Raw genomic sequence first — 17,081 nt, forward strand, 5'->3', positions numbered from 1 at the left:
GCACTTTCAAGAGATTTTATCAACAGAAAGAAAAATACCCACCCACCACACTCTCAGTGGCCACCACAGGAGAAAATTCAAAATAAAATCCTTCTACAGACAACAATTTCCTGCCCCCAGGAGGAGGAAGGTTGAGGTGATCTGATTTAGAAATGACTCTCTGGTATTCAAACACTTTGATAAGGAGAATGCCAAGGCTGTTTTAACGCCAGCCAAGTCAGAGAAAATGGTTAGATGATAGATCAAAGGGATATGATTTGTTCAGCCCGGGAACAGATTATCACAAGTTATTAAAGTAATGGGGCACCCAGGCGGCTCAGTTGGTTAAGCATCTGCTTTCGACTCAGGTCGTGATCCCAGGGTCCTGGGATGGAGCCCCAGCTCCATGCTCAGCGAGGAGTCGGCTTCTCCTTCTCCCTCTGCCCCTCCCCTTGCTCATGCTCACAAGCACACTGTCTCCGTCAAACAAATACATAAAATCTCTATTTTTAAAAGATTTTATTATTTATTTGACAGAGCAAGAGAGCACAAGCAAGAGAGCACAAGGGGGAGCCTGATGCGGGGTTCGATCCCAGGGTTCACAACCTGAGCTGAAGGTAGATGCTTAGCCATCTGAGCCACCCAGGCGCCCAAATACATAAAGTCTTAAAAAAAAAAGTTATGAAAGCTATGAAACTATCTTTGTGATGGCTATCTGGCCTTCACTGTTTAGGTTCTTTTCTTCCTAGTTCCTATTTTCACCCTTCATTAATGGATAAAATACCACAGTCTTAATGGTGTTAGACATAGTAGCCAAGGCTCACAGGTCTGTGTGTGCCCATGGGCCACTCTGAACTTAAGAGACAGCCACTGAGGAGCAAGCCCAGCCCTCAGAGGGTTATACCAGACTGGTCTACAACCTGCTTTTCCTGGTGCTGCCCTTGCCCACCCCCCACCCCACTCTTCGCCCTTGCACAGCCCAACAACATTATGGCAACTTCTCAAACATTGGTGTTATGAAATGAATCATGTAGCCCCCTCCACACACCAAATTCATATGCTTAAGCCCTAACTCCCAGTACATCAGAATGTGACTGTATTTGAAGAAAGGGCCATTAAATAGGTAATTAAGTTAAAATGGGGTCAGTGGAGTGGGCCCTAATCCAATACAACTGGTCTCCTTTTTAAGTAGAGATTAGGATGGCGCCTGGGTGGCTCAGTGAGTTAAACCTCTGTCTTCGGCTCAGGTCACTATCTCAGGGTCCTGGGATCAACTCCTGCATCGGGCCCTCTACTCAGTAGGGAGCCTGCTTTCATCTCTCTCTCTCTGCCAGCCTCTCGGATTACTTGTGATCTGTCTGTCAAATAAATAAAATCCTTAAAAAAAAAAAAAAAGATGAGGACACAGCATAGAGAAAAGCCCATGTGGGGACCATGGTGAGAAGTAGGCCTGCAAGCCAAGGAGGGCCTTCAGAAACCAAACCTGCCACCTTAATCGGGGGACTTCTAGCCTCCAGTTGTAAGAAAATTAATTTCTGTGAAAGCCATCCAGTCAGGGTATTTTGTTATGGTAGCCCTCGCAACATTTGGAACAGATTTTGCTACAAAATCCCATGACTGAGGACAGACCCTGCATTTAAAATCCACTCACAGGGAATTTTTTCCCAAAGATTTAGAGCAAAAGCAAGTGGGGGGAGGGGTAAAGGGAGAGAATCTACAAGCAGACTCCCCACTGAGCACCAAACTCAACCAGGCCTCCACCTCTGGTCTCATTCTCATGACCCCTGAGATCATGACCTGAGCTGAAACCAAGAGTCAGATGCTTAACCGACTGAGCCACCCACCTGCCTCACCTCAGGGAATTTGTGATGGCTTTATGGGACATCTCGAGTCATCTCAATTATTGAAAAAATATCACCTTCATAATAAGCATTTCTGCAGGTTCACCTAACCTTATAGAAAGAAGTCTTCCTCAACATCAACAGTAAAGCACTACTGGAAGCTTCTCCTAAGCTACAGCAATCACCACATTTCCCTTCCATTCCCTGCCATCTCCACGATGACACAATCACAACCATTCCCAGAGTAGTCCTCTCCCGCGGCCCTAGCCCAAGAGGGAGGTCAAACTTATACACCGATGGTTTCCTCAAAATGTCTTCCCAAAGTATTATTTTTGGCATTCTTATACCTCTGTATCAATCTAAAATCAAAGGATTCTGAAGACACCATGCGGCTTCATATCCCCACCTGTGTCACCCCCTCTGGACCACCTGGAAAACTTCTAGTAATCCTCTACCGGAAATTTCACCTTCTCTATAAAATCTTTCAAAAACCACTTTCACCTCTAAAAGGCGACCAATTCTTCGCTCTCATAATTACGTAAGTACCCATCCTGTTCACCAGACTGATAGCCCCGTGACGGCAAGCACTCATTCTCTTTGGTTGTCAGGCTCTTGCAAAGCACCTGCTATGTGGCACTTGGAAATGGTCCCTGAATCAACGATTGCCAGCACTCAATGGCAATAATCACATGTGATTATTCTAGGTCTCTTCCTGGCAGGGTGACCAGTAAATAATCAATGCTCCCCAACAAGCTGGGTGAATTTCACAATCATAAGGTTGAGTGAAAAAAGCTAGATACAAAACAGTACATCCTCTTTGATTCCACTTAAAAGTTCAAGAAGAGGCAAAACTAATTTTTGGCAAAATATATGATTCAGAATAATGTGGCAAAGGGCCATGAGAGAAACTTCTGGGGTGCTAGAAATGTTCTCTCTCATATTCTTAATATTGTAGTTAAACAGATAGATTCACAAGTGAAAATCCACCAAGCAGTACACTTGAGATCTGTATGCTTTACTGAATAATGATTTACTTCAAAGACCCAAATACTTTTTTTAAAGATTTTACTTATTTATTTATTTGTCAGAGAGAAAGAGAGAGAAAAAGAGAGACAAGTGCGCGTGTACGAGCAGACAGAGGCAGAGATGCAGGCTCCCTGCCGAGCAAGGAGCCCCATGCGAGACTCCATCCCAGGACCCTGGGATCATGACCTGAGCCGAAGGCAGCGGCTTAACCAACTGAGCCACCCAGGCATCCCAAAGACCCAAATTCTACATATGGTCTTCATCTACCCTCCATCCCCAAAAACTCAGTGCTCAGAAAACATCTGTGGCTGAATGACTGAATTCCTTCTGAATAACAACAATTTATCAACTATTTTCACACAAGAAAAGAAATATCTCAGGGTGCTTCGGTGGCACAGTCGGTTAAGCATCCAACTCCTGGTTTTGGCTCAGGCTGTGATCTCTTGGCCGTGGGATCAAGCCCCACATTGGGCTCCATGCTCAGCAAGGAGTCTGCTTGAGTTTCTCTCTCTCCTTCTCCCCACATGCTCTTGCACTCTCTCTCACACACTCTCTCTCTCTAAAATAAATAACAATCTTAAAAAGAGAGAGAGAAGAAAAAGCTCTCCAAGCAACTGCAGTCAAAGCCTTGGTTAGAGCTAGGCTACACGAACTCCCCTTCCTCCACGGACGTTTGCATCTGTCCAAAGCTGCAGCACGTCTGCGCATGCTACGTGGGCAGCATCTTTCCTTCTTACAAGAGGCTCAAAGCATAATCCCCACATGTACAGCATTACTGCTGAAGCCTGGGATCCTGATGGTATTTCAAGACACTAGGGGGAAAAAAAGAAATTTTACAATTGGAAGCTCTTTCTATTGCATTAAGAATCTAAACACATGGCGATAGTATCAGACGGGAGCTTCTGTCCATCTTCCCAGCATTTTTCACTTAATTATTCTGCGACTGTCTACCTACCTGATAAACTCCTATTTATCCTTCAAAACGCAACTTGGATGTTAACTCCTCTGGGAAGTTCTTCCTCATCTTACCCTCTTGTATGTTCCTCTCTCTGTTCTACTTACTTAGTTTCACTGTAGTTCCAATATCGGTCTTGTCTGTTTCCCCTACTGCACTGGGACCACAGGTATTACCCCCAGGACCGAGTATATGGCAGGGAACTCAGGAAGCAGGCAAACGCCTCCTGAACTGACTTGAAATATGCTAAATTGGACAAATCTTACCATTTAAATGTCCAACTCTAGAGTCCTAAAATAAGTGGTATTTCCCAGATAAGGCACAGTCTGTACTCAAGAGGGAGTGAAAAAACTATAAATATTGTCTAGGACAATGTTATTTTTAGTATTGTGGTCAGCAGCCTCTAAGAATGAACTTCAGGGTGGCAACCTGGAGACGAAATGACTTCAGTGAGGACCACGGGATCCGCCAGGTAGACTCTGCTCTTGAAAAGCAGTATGGCACAGCAGACATGGCCCGAAAGTAGTGGGTTCACCCTTCAAGGCAGGCTCTCCAGTGCCCTACACACTTCTATGATATGTAAGAACAAGTAACCATGTGACCCTGAACTAGTTTCTTTACTTCTATGTGCCTCAGTTCCCTTCTTAGTAAAATGAGGAAGTAACAGGTTATCTAAAACCCCATACTGTTTTCAAGGGTCAGATGAGAGAATAAATATAAAATGATTAGTACCTAGGACACAGTAAGCACTCAATCAAAGTCTGCTTTAATTATTCTGCTCTCTGGAATGGGATGCCTCAGCTTTATTCGGTCCTATCATATTTCTGCCTTGCCTGGGACTGGGGCCAAAATTAGATGGGCAAAATCTAGTTTCTGGGCCTTTCTAGCACGGGCTTCCATGTTTGCACCGATACCCTGTAGCTATATGCAGGGCTTCCCTCTGACCATGAAGATACCCCGAGAGCAAGTCTACGTCCCCTCCTTTACACCTCTCCTCTGCCGTTCTCCTAATAAAAGCTGAAAGTTTCCTATTTCATTTCCTCAGTGCTCGATACTCTTAGTAGATTAATGACAGCAAATTAATCAAAGACACAGATCCTTACAGTCACTTTCTCAAATATTCTGATGCATAAACCCACTAAATAATGAGAATTTCAAGAATTTCAGGCTCTATTATCTAATGTTAAATCAACCTTCCTACCTACTAACGCCCCTCCAAACTGACCTCTCTTCCTTCCTTCCTCTATTTTAAGCGGGGGCCAGGGCCTACTGGCACCACAAATCAAAGAATGAAGTTGCTAATTTCACCTTCCTGAGAAGCAAGCCATGGTTGCCATCAGAGCTGTTTTACCTGTGGGCTTAAAAATCTCAACTGGCAGCGGTTCCCTGCCATGAACTCCCCCGCCTTCTTCCATGCCAAGGAGTAAACTGCCAGCCTGGTCAAGTTCAAGGTCATTTACTGAAAGTCCAATGACTCCAGTGAGCACAGTGTTTCAGGACTCTGCCCATCCCTTTCTTCCTGCCTTTTTGGTGGACGGACGTACAGTGGTCTCGAGACCAGCTAGCTACACCTTGGCATTGCTCTTCCTGCTGGCTGTCATGTTTCTGAAAGTCAGTGGGTCACAAGCAGCATTTCTTTTCTTTTTTTTAAGATTTTATTTATTATTTGACAGAGAGAGAGAGAGAGATAACAAATAAGCAGAGAGGCAGGCGGTGGGGCTGGGGATGCAGGCTCCCTGCTGAGCAGAGAGCCTGATGTGGGGCTTGATCCCAGGACCCTGAAATCATGACCCGAGCCGAGGGCAGAGGCTTAACCCACTGAGACACCCAGGGGCCCCAAGCATGACTCTTTATTTTGACTTGGGTCATGATCTCAGGGTCATTAAGATTGAACCCTGCACTCAATGTGACTCTGCTTGTCCTTCTCCCTCTGCTCCTCCCCCCTTCCCCCACTGCTCACTTGCTCTCTCTCTCCCTAACCTAAGTAAATAAAATCTTTTTAAAAATTTTACAGAACAAAAACAGGTGACTTTATGGTATGTAAATTATCTTAATAAAACTATCTTTAACAGAATACAGTGGATACAGTGCATCACAAGTAGTAAGAATAAATACTGAGTGTCAAAACCTTTGAATTACATATATGTGTATATTGGGCACAATATATTATGTAGTTATTATGTGAGCTGTGGTCACAACAGGATTACAAAACTGTCGCTTCAGCAGTCAGATGCGAGCCTAATTTAAATTCTCTGGGGACAATAAAGGTGGTAGGAGGACTCTTCAGCCTATTTTGTTTCTAGACATTAGACTGCTTCCAGTGTAGGTTAAACTATGCATTTTCAGTGGGGCAGTATCACTCGAAAGGGAAGGAAAGGCAAGGCCATGAACTAAATAGAGACAAGGTCATGATAATCAGTGGTCCTCAAGAAATAGCAAAAGACAACTAACTTCCAAGGTTTCAGCTGATTTATTTTTATTTTTAATAGTCTTTTTTAAAAAAAAAATATTTTATTTATTTATTTGACAGAGGGAGATCACAAGTAGGCAGAGAGGCAGGCAGAGAGAGAGAGGTGGGAAGCAGGCTCCCCGCTGAGCAGAGAGCCTGATGTGGGGCTCGATCCCAGGACCCTGAGATCATGACCTGAGCTGAAGGCAGTGGCCCAACCCACTGAGCCACCCAGGCGACCCGGTTTCAGGTCTCATTGATATGATCACAGTTCTTTTTCTTTTAAAGATTTTATGTATTTATTTGAGAGAGAACGAAAGAGAGCATGAGAGGGGGAGGGTCAGAGGGAGAAGCAGACGCCCCCTGAGCAGGGAGTCTGATGCGGGACTCGATCCTAAGACTCTGGAATCACGACCTGAGCCAATGGCAGTCACTGATAGCCACCCAGGCATCCACATTTTCTTTTTCTTAGTGAAGCTCCTGGGCAACCGGAATGGCTTTAATTCTAAGACAAAAAATAACTCTGCTCAGGATAAAGCCTCTCCCAGCCTCAGGAAGATGTGCATGGGTGCAAGGTTCCACTTCAGAATCTGCCACGAGTCTCAGCGGGCCCACTCCGAGCCAGCCGGGGAGAGCATGGAGGCGAGCTGGGAAGAAGGATGGGAAGCTGGGCCGCCTGTACAGAGGTTTTCATTTCCATTTCTGAAATCCTGAGACTACTGGGTCACACTAATCGATACTAGGATGTTCAGGACACATGACAACTTAATACAATGTATGGTCCTTCACTGGATTTGAGAGCAGGGAAAATACATGGGCTGGAGACTACGTGACCGGTAAGATTTAGATACGGACTAAGTACTGCTTTTATGTCAAGTGGCCTGAATGACACAATTATACTGTAAGTAATTACACGTACCGTCTCAGGATAAAGATGGGCAAGTATTTAGGGTGAAGTGTCATAATGTCTGTCTGCAAGTAGCTCTCAAAGGATATGGCTAAAAAGAGGGGGAACGCGCCCGAACAAGCAAGCAAGTGAAAATTTGGCAAAACAGTAACTGGCGAATCTGAGTAAAGGGGAGATGGGTGTTAACAGTACCACTCCCCGTAACTTTCTGTGGGTTTGATGTTTTTCAAGATACCAAATGGCAGAGGGGAGGTGTGAACGGTGTCAAGTATAAAAAAGTTTTTAATTTCTATATGTTCCAATTCCCGTCTCTTAGAACAGAGAATGAAAAGCTGACATAAAAATGATTCACGGCATTTTTTGAATACTATCCCCATTCAGAAACAAATATATTTGGCAAAGAAAAATTATTTCAAGTGCACAAGGCAAGTCAGATTCTATACACCACATGGATAAATTCCTGAATTACACAAATTAACAGAATCCAGTGTTAAGGCTCACTTCCTACATATTGTTGTGGAAGCTAAACCTTAACACTACTTTAAGAATCTCGGGGCGCCTGGCTGGCTCAGTCGGTGGAACGTGCAACTCTTGATCTCAGGGTTGTGAGTTCAAGCCCCACACTGGACGTAGAGATTACTTAAATAAATAAAACTTTTCAAAAAAATACTTCAAGAATCTAGATACTTTCTGGGGATTCTTTAAGTAAACAGTGTATCACCACTGATGGGTTTTACATAAATGTCAAGAGTTAAAGGCACACTTACTTATTTGCACTACTAAGGAAAGATCGAAGGGATAAACCAAATCCATATGCAGACTTATTGTTGAATTATTGAATTTTAACTTCCTAAATCTTTAATTGGAACTATGAGGAAGTAAAAGTGACTAAAAAGTCTCATTTCCATCCACTAGCGGTCCCTAAAGGAATTTCTATTTAATAACAAAAAAGGAGGGACGCCTGGGTGGCTCAGTTGGTTGAGCGGCTGCCTTCGGCTCGGGTCATGATCCCAGTGTCCTGGGATCGAGTCCCACATCGGGCTCCTTGCTTGGCAGGGAGCCTGCTTCTCCCTCTGCCTCTGCCTGCCACTCTGTCTGCCTGTGCTTGCTCTCGCTTCTCTCTCTATGACAAATAAATTAAAAAAAAAAATAACAAAAAAGGAAAGAAGTAAATGAAATAAAAATGCCTTAAGTACTCAACTCTGAGTACCCGAACAAAAGAAAACGAACTTTAATCAAGGCGAATATTTACTGAGAACCTACTATGTACAAATCTCTGAGGAATTCAAAGCCCAAACACTGGACCTTGTATCCCTGGGGAGAAGGGCCACAATTTTGTTGAAAACACAGAGGAAGAAAACTGAAGAAAAATAACAATGGCTGGCTCAGTCTTCCTTGTCCTGTTCCCAATTCCCAAAGACTTCTTTCCTAGCTGGCCACAGCAACAGCCTCTGCATTTACTGACCCGTCATCAGGCCTCTCAAACCACAGGTTCTCAGTCTTGGGTGGCACACTGGAGTCACCTGGGAAGTTATCAATAACCCAGTACTGGTGTCCCTCATCCAGACAAGGATTTTACTGGGAGTGGCCTGGGCGCTAGTATTTTCTGAAGCTCTCCAGCAATTCTCATGTGCAGGAATATTTAAGCACCACTGATCTAAGCGAACCTCTGCTGCCCAAGTACAGCACACAGACTACACATTGGTCATGATGACTCCTGAGGGCCCACACAAAGCTCAACTCCTTACGTCCTTTTCAAAGCCTTTCAACATCTGCAATCTATTCCTCCAGGTCTATCGCCCACCACAAATCTACATCCCTACACTATACTTCAGCCCTAAATGAACTTACCACCTGCCCGCCATCCCCGTGCAGGGCAAGTCCCACACAAAAGGTTCTCCGAACTCACAGATACCAATGCCCATCTCTGGCTATTAAATTCCAAATCAACTTTCAGGAACCAACGGGGACGTTTCTTCCTTTCAAAACTCTTAACTCCCCTGAGTAGATGGTCGCTCCCTCTTCTTGCATTCCAACCAAACTCCGGACACAGCTCTAACTTGACATTTATCCTGATGTCTGTAGTAGCAGCTTACATTTCTCTCCTTCTAACAGACTGTGCATTCCTCAAGGGCACAGACCATGTGCATTTATCTTCAAGTTCCCAGTGCCCGGCCATGGCTGAAACAAACTGAAAGCCTGATAATTTGTTTACTAAATAAATGGGCATCACATGCTTTGTGGAATAATGACGAACAATATGAGAAAAGACAAAGGCAGCTAAATAAGAAATACCAGGGGCGCTTGGGTGGGCTCAGTCAGTTAAGTATCTGCTTTTGGCTCAGGTCGTGAACCCAAGGTCCTGGGACTGAGCATAGCAGTGGGCTCCCTTACTTCTCCTTCTCCCACTCCCTTTGCTTGTGTCCTCTGTCAAATAAATAAATAAAACCTTAAAAAAAAAAAAAAAAAGGAAATGCTAAATGAGTCACATAGGCCAAAACTGACTTGACAAGTGCAGAAAGGAAAGAGGGTGCTTCCAGCAGATACAGATGGGAGAGCCTCATGAAGACAGTGGGACTTGAACTCAAGTCTCAAAGGAAGGAAAATATCTTGACAGGCCAAGAACAAAGAACAGAGAACTATGAACACAGAAAATAGCAAAGATATGGCTCGGTGCACATGAAAAAGCCACTTAGCTTGGCTTTGGGTTTCTTCAAAAGATACCCTAAGAAAAACGCTAGAAATGAATCATCATATTGTTCTTAGTTATATAAATCTGTATGTCACATACTCTCCTGATACACTATGGCTCTGTATATTCATATATTGTAACACAGCACCTTTTGTAAGAGCAGGAACTTTTGTTTACTGCGGCATCCCCCCAGGCTTACATCAATACCGAGCACACAGTAAATGTTCACTAAGTATTTGCCCAGTGGATGAACGAACATGTTTATTATAGGCCTCTGATCTAATGTTTCCTTTCACCTGGAGGCTTCCTCCCTGCCACACCCCGTCTCCACATCTGAAGCCTGTCTACCCTTCCAAAACGAATAAATGCCCTGACTCAAAGCCTTCTCCGATATCCTTCCTCCCCCTTGTCTGAACTCCCAAAGAACACTTTTTAGGGACTACCTGGCAACAGCACAATTATCTGTATACAGGTATTTACATATATCTTACCTCCCCTATAAATTCTTTGAGGGTAAGCTCTAGGTCATTTTCCCCCCAGAGAAGAGGAGCCTGTATAGAGTTGCTCAGCAATCCCTGTTAAATAAAAGGAAAAATTAAATTAAGTGTGGTATTAAGCCTTTAAAATATTAATATCAGAAAGACCAAGATCAGTAATGATTTCTCTCCACACATCTTGGCCCTGTGAATGCCTGATTCTTTCAAATCATCATATCCAACACAGACCATGCTTACAATGTGCCAGGCATTATTCCAAGGCTTTACATAAATTAACTTAATCCTCAAATGGACTATATGAGATAGGTATTATTATAACCTCCACTGCACACATGAGGAAACTGAAGAATAGGGAGGTTCGCACAGCCAGTAAGTGGCAGCTCCAGGACTCAAACTGGTGGTCTGGCTGCAAAGCCATGCCCTTAACTACTGTGCAGGAAAGCCTTGTGATTGCTGGGCAGCCTCCTACTCATGTAGCCGAATGTGGCCCGTGGAGAACGTACTGTAAAAATGTTAGAGATGCAAGGATATCTAAGGCAAGGAACGATCCCCGTCACAGGAAAGGCGGAATTCCAGAAGGCAGTAAAGCAGGTAAGAGATGACAGAAAAGGAATGGAGGTTTCTGCAGTACAACACTGGAAAAGATAAATGCTGGGAAGAGACCCTCGGACCTGGAACTTCAGGAGCCTCGGGAGAAAGGGCTGAACAGAGAAGTAAATAGAAGCTCTGGCATGAAATTACGGGTATGGAGTTGGTACAGCATACAGAATGGCAGCAAACTTACGAAGTGCTTAAGAATGCAGAGCTCGGGGGCACCTGGGTGGCTCAGTGGGTTGGGCCACTGCCTTCGGCTCGGGTCATGGTCTCGGGGTCTTGGGATCGAGTCCCACATCGGGCTCTCTGCTCAGTGGGGAGCCTGCTTCCTCCTCTCTCTCTCTGCCTACTTGTGATCTCTCTCTGTCAAGTGCATAAATAAAATCTTAAAAAAAAAAAAAAAAAAGAATGCAGAGCTCGGGCCACCGGGGTGGCTCAGGCAGCTATGCATCTGACTCTTGATATCAGGCCAGGTTTTGATCTCAGTCAGGACGTCCAGCTCCACGCTTACAGGGGAGTCTGCTTGAGGATTCTCTCCCTCTCTCCCTGACTCCTGCCCCGCTCACATGTTCTCCCTTCCTCTCTCAAATAGATAAGTAAATCTTTGGGTGCTGGGCATTGGGGGAGAAGGAAAGAAAGAAGGAAAAAAAAAGTAGGGCTCAAAGTGCTGGGGCTACCAGTTCTGCTAGACAAGTAAATAGAATTCCTCTGCCTCCATTTCCTCAACTGCAAAATGGGCTACTGTCAGCATTTAGCCTTGAGGATCAATGAGGAGAATCCAGGTATACTTATACTCATCAGGATGGGCTGGTTTAAGCTACAGTTAAAACTCCATTTAAAAAACTCAGTGGTTTAAAGCATAGGCTTCCTGCTTACATTATATAACCACTTCAGATTCCTTTCAGAAAAAAAGAGATATTTGCCTAGAAGTGTCTCACATCACTTGCACTCAAATTTCAATATCCAAAGCGAGTCACACAGCCATGCTCAACTTCAAGCATGGAGAAGTGCTACCCTACCATATATGCAGAAGAAGAAGAAAAAAAGATTATCAGTGAGCAGCTCTAACAACCACCGCACCACGAAAAAGACCTGCACCATACCTGTCACGCAGTCAGCGCTCAATGACTGACAGCTGCTACTATGATCCCAGTAACTGGGGGGTCTGGGAAGAAACCTGTTCTACCAACCCCAAGTTACTGAAAAGCTAAACGAGCACGCAGATGTGGGGGAAAAAAGTCCAGGTTATTTGCAATAACCCAAGGTAAATTTACAAAGGATTTCACAATGCTATCATGGAGAGAGATGCCAAAAAGTTTCTAGTAAGCAAAAAATAGTAAACAGGAGTTACCAGAATAGTACCACAAGCCTTTTACCAAGATATAGAAGGGAGGCACACGCCAAAATGTTTCTAGTAAACAAGACATAGTAAACAAGAGTTACCAAAATAGTACTACTCACCCTTATTCATTTAAGACATGTAAAATTTCATTGATACCTTTATTCTTAGAACATTAAAAAACATTATTCAGCCTTTCCCAAATTCACTTCTAATCTCAGAACACAACTTCCCCATATTATTCCTGTAAATTCTTAAGGAAATTCTCCCACGGGGCTTTTTAGGACCTTAACCATCGATCAGGGAGAGACCTGCTTAGTAAAATGAGAACTGAATTCTAAGCCAAATTTGGCCCTAGACCAGCTCTATGGTCTCACAAAATATTTACACGACTAGATATCCATTCAATCATCCATAAGATGACGAAATTGGACTTCCAATACTACTCTTCCTCAGTTCTGAGAAGCCAGAAAGATGCTCTGGTTTGGAAGAATCTAGCTGAGATGCTGAATTATGTAAGCCCTGACAATGCTTCAAGCTTCAACTAGAAGGTAACGGCCATAACCACAGCTATAACAGCAGCAAGAAGGCTGAGTTCAACACAACACAGGGCAAGTCGGTACCCAGGGAGAGCCCTGCCAGCATGGAATGCCCCATGAGAGCGGAGAAGGCCGGACAGAGTAGGACTACTCTGTGTAAGTAAGAAGACTGCTATTTGGACATGGCTTATGAAATAGTCTTTTAGTAACATTTCTTTCTTTCTTTCTTTAAGATGTTATTTATTTGAGAGAGAGAGAGAGAGAGAGAGAGAGAGCGAGCATGAAAGGGGCAAGGGACAGAGGGAGAAGCCGGCTCCCTGATGAGCAGAGGGCCTGATGTGGGACTTGATCCTGGGACTCCAGGATCATGATCCGAGTTGAAGGCAGTTGCTTAACCAACTGGGCCACCCAGGTGCCCTCTTTTAGTGACATTTCAAACAACATTCCAGACCCAGCTCTGGGACCTAGTGACAGTGATGGGAACAAACTTGAAGGAACCGACAAACATTTTAAACTTGGTATCTGTCAACTATGAGATTTCAGTGCCAACACACTAGGTTTTTCAACTCCTTAAGACTCCAAAGCAGGGGCGCCTGGGTGGTTCAGTCGGTTAAACGTCCAACTCTCGCTTTCGACTCAAGTCATGATCTCAGGGTCCTGAGACTGAGCCCCATGTCCGGCTTTGCATTGGGGGTGGAGTCTGCTTGAGATCTTGAGATTTTCTCTCTGCTTGTCTTCCCCACACCCTCCCCACCCCAAGCGTGTGCACAATCTCTCTAAATAAATAAATAAATAAAAAGACTCCAAAGCAGTAATCCAAATGTATGTCTAGAGGTCAAGAACTTGAAACTCTTTGGACAAAGTCAAACAAAAGAGCCCAAAGCAACATGTTACAAAATGTTAGGCCCCCAGATCAGCCATACCGTGTCCTTTTCAGCAAACAGAAACTCCTGCCAGGACAACCTGCCAAGACATCTTTACTCACTCTGAGAACTAAGATTGTCCCTACAGCAAAATGGAAAATGGTGCTGGCTTTTTTTTTTTTTAATTATGTTATGTTAGTCACCATACAGTACATCATTAGTTTTTGATGTCGTGTTCTATGATTCATTGTTTGCGTGTAACACCCAGTGCTCCATGCAGTGCGTGCCCTCCTTAATGACCATCACCAGGCTAAACTGCCCCCCCAGCCCCTCCCCTCTAAAACCCTCAGTTTGATTTCCAGAGTCCAGTCTCTCATGGTTCATCTCCCCCTCGGATTTCCCTTCCTTCTCCTAATGTCCTCCATGTCATTCCTTATGTTCCACAAATAAGTGAAACCATATGGCAATTATCTCTCTTTGACTTATTCACTTAAAATAGTGCTGGTTTTTCAAGAACACCAATGGAAGACAATACCTTAATTCATGCCATAAACAAAGCTGAAAAACACTGCTACATTAAAAATTTTGCTATTCCTGCAGCCCTAACCATGATCTTTAAGGAACCTACTATGAGGGTGTAAACAATTTGGGACACCCCCACTGTCTCTCCTGCTTCAAGAGTCACTGCCTATATGAAATCTCCTGCCAGAAAACCTAAAACCTGGCAAATATATTTAATAAAATTATGGTACAATTAGAAAAGACTCACTGTGTCTGGACAGCATGCTATGCTATGCTTCCTGCTACCTGTCAATCACAAAATAATCTCCAGTCCTGCCATGGACACTGATGGATATATTAGAGTCAATGCTATCCTTGATTTTGGGGAGTTTAAATATGAAGTACAAGTAGATGGGGACGGAGACAGGGAAGCATATACAACCCTAAATGAGTAAAAGAAATCCTTTTAACAAATCAGTTTTTAAATATATTGGAAGAGGACAGAAGACATGGCTCAATTTTTCAAGGGAGGTTTGGTGAATATTATTGAAAACGAAGATTACCTTTATAGAATGCAAAAACCGTCCTCTAAGTAAGGTGATAAAGCAACAATACTTTACATAGGAAAAACCTCTATTAACCAGTCCAAAGTGATGAGAACTCCCAATGATCAGTGCTTTCTACTGAGGACTGGAAAACTGCAGTATTGCACTTAAAAGCTTCAATATTTACAGAAAAGACAACATCAAGACATCATGCAAGTTAGTCACAGCCATGAAGGGTCACAAGGCCTCACTAAAACAGCTACCTTGCTGTTTGCAAAACCTTCTGTGACACAGATCTAAACTTATTTTCTGACCCTACTATTTTCTTAACATCAAATCAACTTCTAGGTAAAAAGAGGTAAATATAAATGGGCAAATAAGTGCCAACTTTTATTCTATGATTTGCTCAGTCTGATTTAAAGCTATAGGACAGTATTGTCCTATCCTGTATTTTCTAAGTGAAAGGAAGAAAAATCCACTTTTGCTGCCCCCACCCTGAAAGGGGGACCCCGAAGTATCTAGACCCGTGGTGTCAAATGCCCATGCCACTATGTGACTAAATTTAAATGAACTAAAATTAAATAAAATTTAAAATTCTGTTCCTCAGTCATATCAACCACCTTTTAAGGGCTCAAAAGCCACATGTGTGACTGACTAGTAGGTTCTGCACATAAGACATTTTTCATCATAGCATAAATTTCTACTGAACAGCGCTGATCTAGAACAACGTTTCTTAAATTTAAATGTGCATAAAAATCATCAGTATCGCTTGCTAAACAAGATTACTGGGTCTCCACCCCAGGTCATTTATTTCAGATCAGTCTGGAATGGGGCCTCAAAATGTTCATTTCTAAACAAGCTGCAAGATAATGTGATGTTACCTATCCCCTTAAGTAGTGCTGCTGAGGGTTAAGAACTACTTTTGAGGGGTGCCTGGCTGGCTCTGTCAGCAAAGCATGGAACTCTTGTGTTTTTCTTCTCCCAGATCTTATTTATTTATTTGAGAAAGACAAAGAGAATGTGTAAGCAAGGAAGAGAGAGAACATGAATGGGGGTGGGGGTGGAGGCAGAGGGAGAAGGAGAGGGAGAAGCAGACTCCCCGCGGAGTAGGGAGCCCAGTGTGGGGACTCCAGGACCATGAACAGAGCAGAAGGCAGAGGCTTAACCTAGTCACTCAGGGGCCCCAAGTGTGCAACTCTTCATCTTGGAGTTGTAGGTTTGAGCCCCACAGTGGGTGAAGAGATTACAAAAACAAAAACACAACTTTTTGTTATTTCTCAATCCATCGTGGACTAATACTTTTATAAAATACCAGAAAAATAAATTACCATGAGGAAAAGTTTTTTTTAAAAGAAAGACTATACTATAAACTTACATGTCTTAATAGACTCAACAGACAAATCAATTTTATAAAAAATGCTCTAAAAACAGCTACATGTTTCAAGTGCTCTACTTACCTCATCAGACAGTTAATAGTCCACAGACCTGCACAGATCTGCAGATTATGAGTAGCCTTGATCTAGAAAAGCTTATTTCACATTTTAACAATTATCTCTGACTCTGCCACATGGTCAAAAAGGAGGGTGTCCTGACTTCTTCAGGCTAAGCTACAGTTGAATTTAGACTGCTAACTTCGTAAGAGTTGTTAGACCAAAATATACAAATGAACATTGATAACATCTTTGTGTTAAATTATATAAAAATTTCTTTCAGTAGGGGCGCCTGGGTGGCTCAGTGGGTTAAAGCCTCTGCCTTTGGCTTGGGTCATGATCCCAGAGTCTTGGGATAGAGTCCCACATCAGGCTCCCTGCTCCGCGGAGAGCCTGCTTCCTCCTCTCTCTCTGCCTGCCTCTCTGCCTACCTGTGATCTCTGTCTGTCAAATACATAAATAAAATCTTTAAAAAAAAAAAATTTCTTTCAGTAAATAAAATCTATGATCTGCACTGGCTCACTGGACATAATCTTTCAAAGAATTTCTTAGACTACTGTTGGCTTCCTTGAACCCAAAGTAAATAATTCCAGCACACTTCTTTGCTCATATGCACTTAGGGAAGGAACAAACCAAACAGAATCCCTTCACAGGAGTCAATGCCCTTCCCCAAACTGCCTCACGCTTAAGGTGCTTTCCTCCAATGACATATCAAACCAAAAAAATGGATTTTTCTTCTAGTCAACTTCTGGTCTGGCCCAACAAACGAACTTCTATGAGAAAATTTCCAGGATTTCTCTTTGGCCACTTCCTAGAGACTACTTCTGGAATTTTCTTGTCACTCTAAAATTTTGTTTTACCAATTTACTTGACTTTTACTTAAGCAAATTATAAAACAAGGCTCTGAGAATTTTAACACTTGAT

At 43.3% G+C, this 17,081-nt stretch overlaps 1 protein-coding gene across 4 annotated transcripts in view; it reads right to left on the reverse strand.

Moving 5' to 3' along the window:
- The window catches only part of CHD6 (chromodomain helicase DNA binding protein 6), a 192,662-nt gene that overhangs the window by 169,609 nt on the left and 5,972 nt on the right, over positions 1-17,081 (reverse strand). The window contains exon 2 of one of the 4 annotated variants that reach the window (XM_059407013.1): positions 10,341-10,424. The exons of the other annotated variants lie outside the window; for them this stretch is intronic. The gene's annotated coding sequence lies outside the window, so the exon portion shown is untranslated. The remainder of the gene's footprint in view (positions 1-10,340; positions 10,425-17,081) is intronic. 4 annotated transcript variants of the gene reach the window in all.

This window comes from Mustela nigripes, chromosome 7 (genome assembly GCF_022355385.1).
Source record: "Mustela nigripes isolate SB6536 chromosome 7, MUSNIG.SB6536, whole genome shotgun sequence".
In the NCBI taxonomy this organism is placed as follows: domain Eukaryota; kingdom Metazoa; phylum Chordata; class Mammalia; order Carnivora; family Mustelidae; genus Mustela; species Mustela nigripes.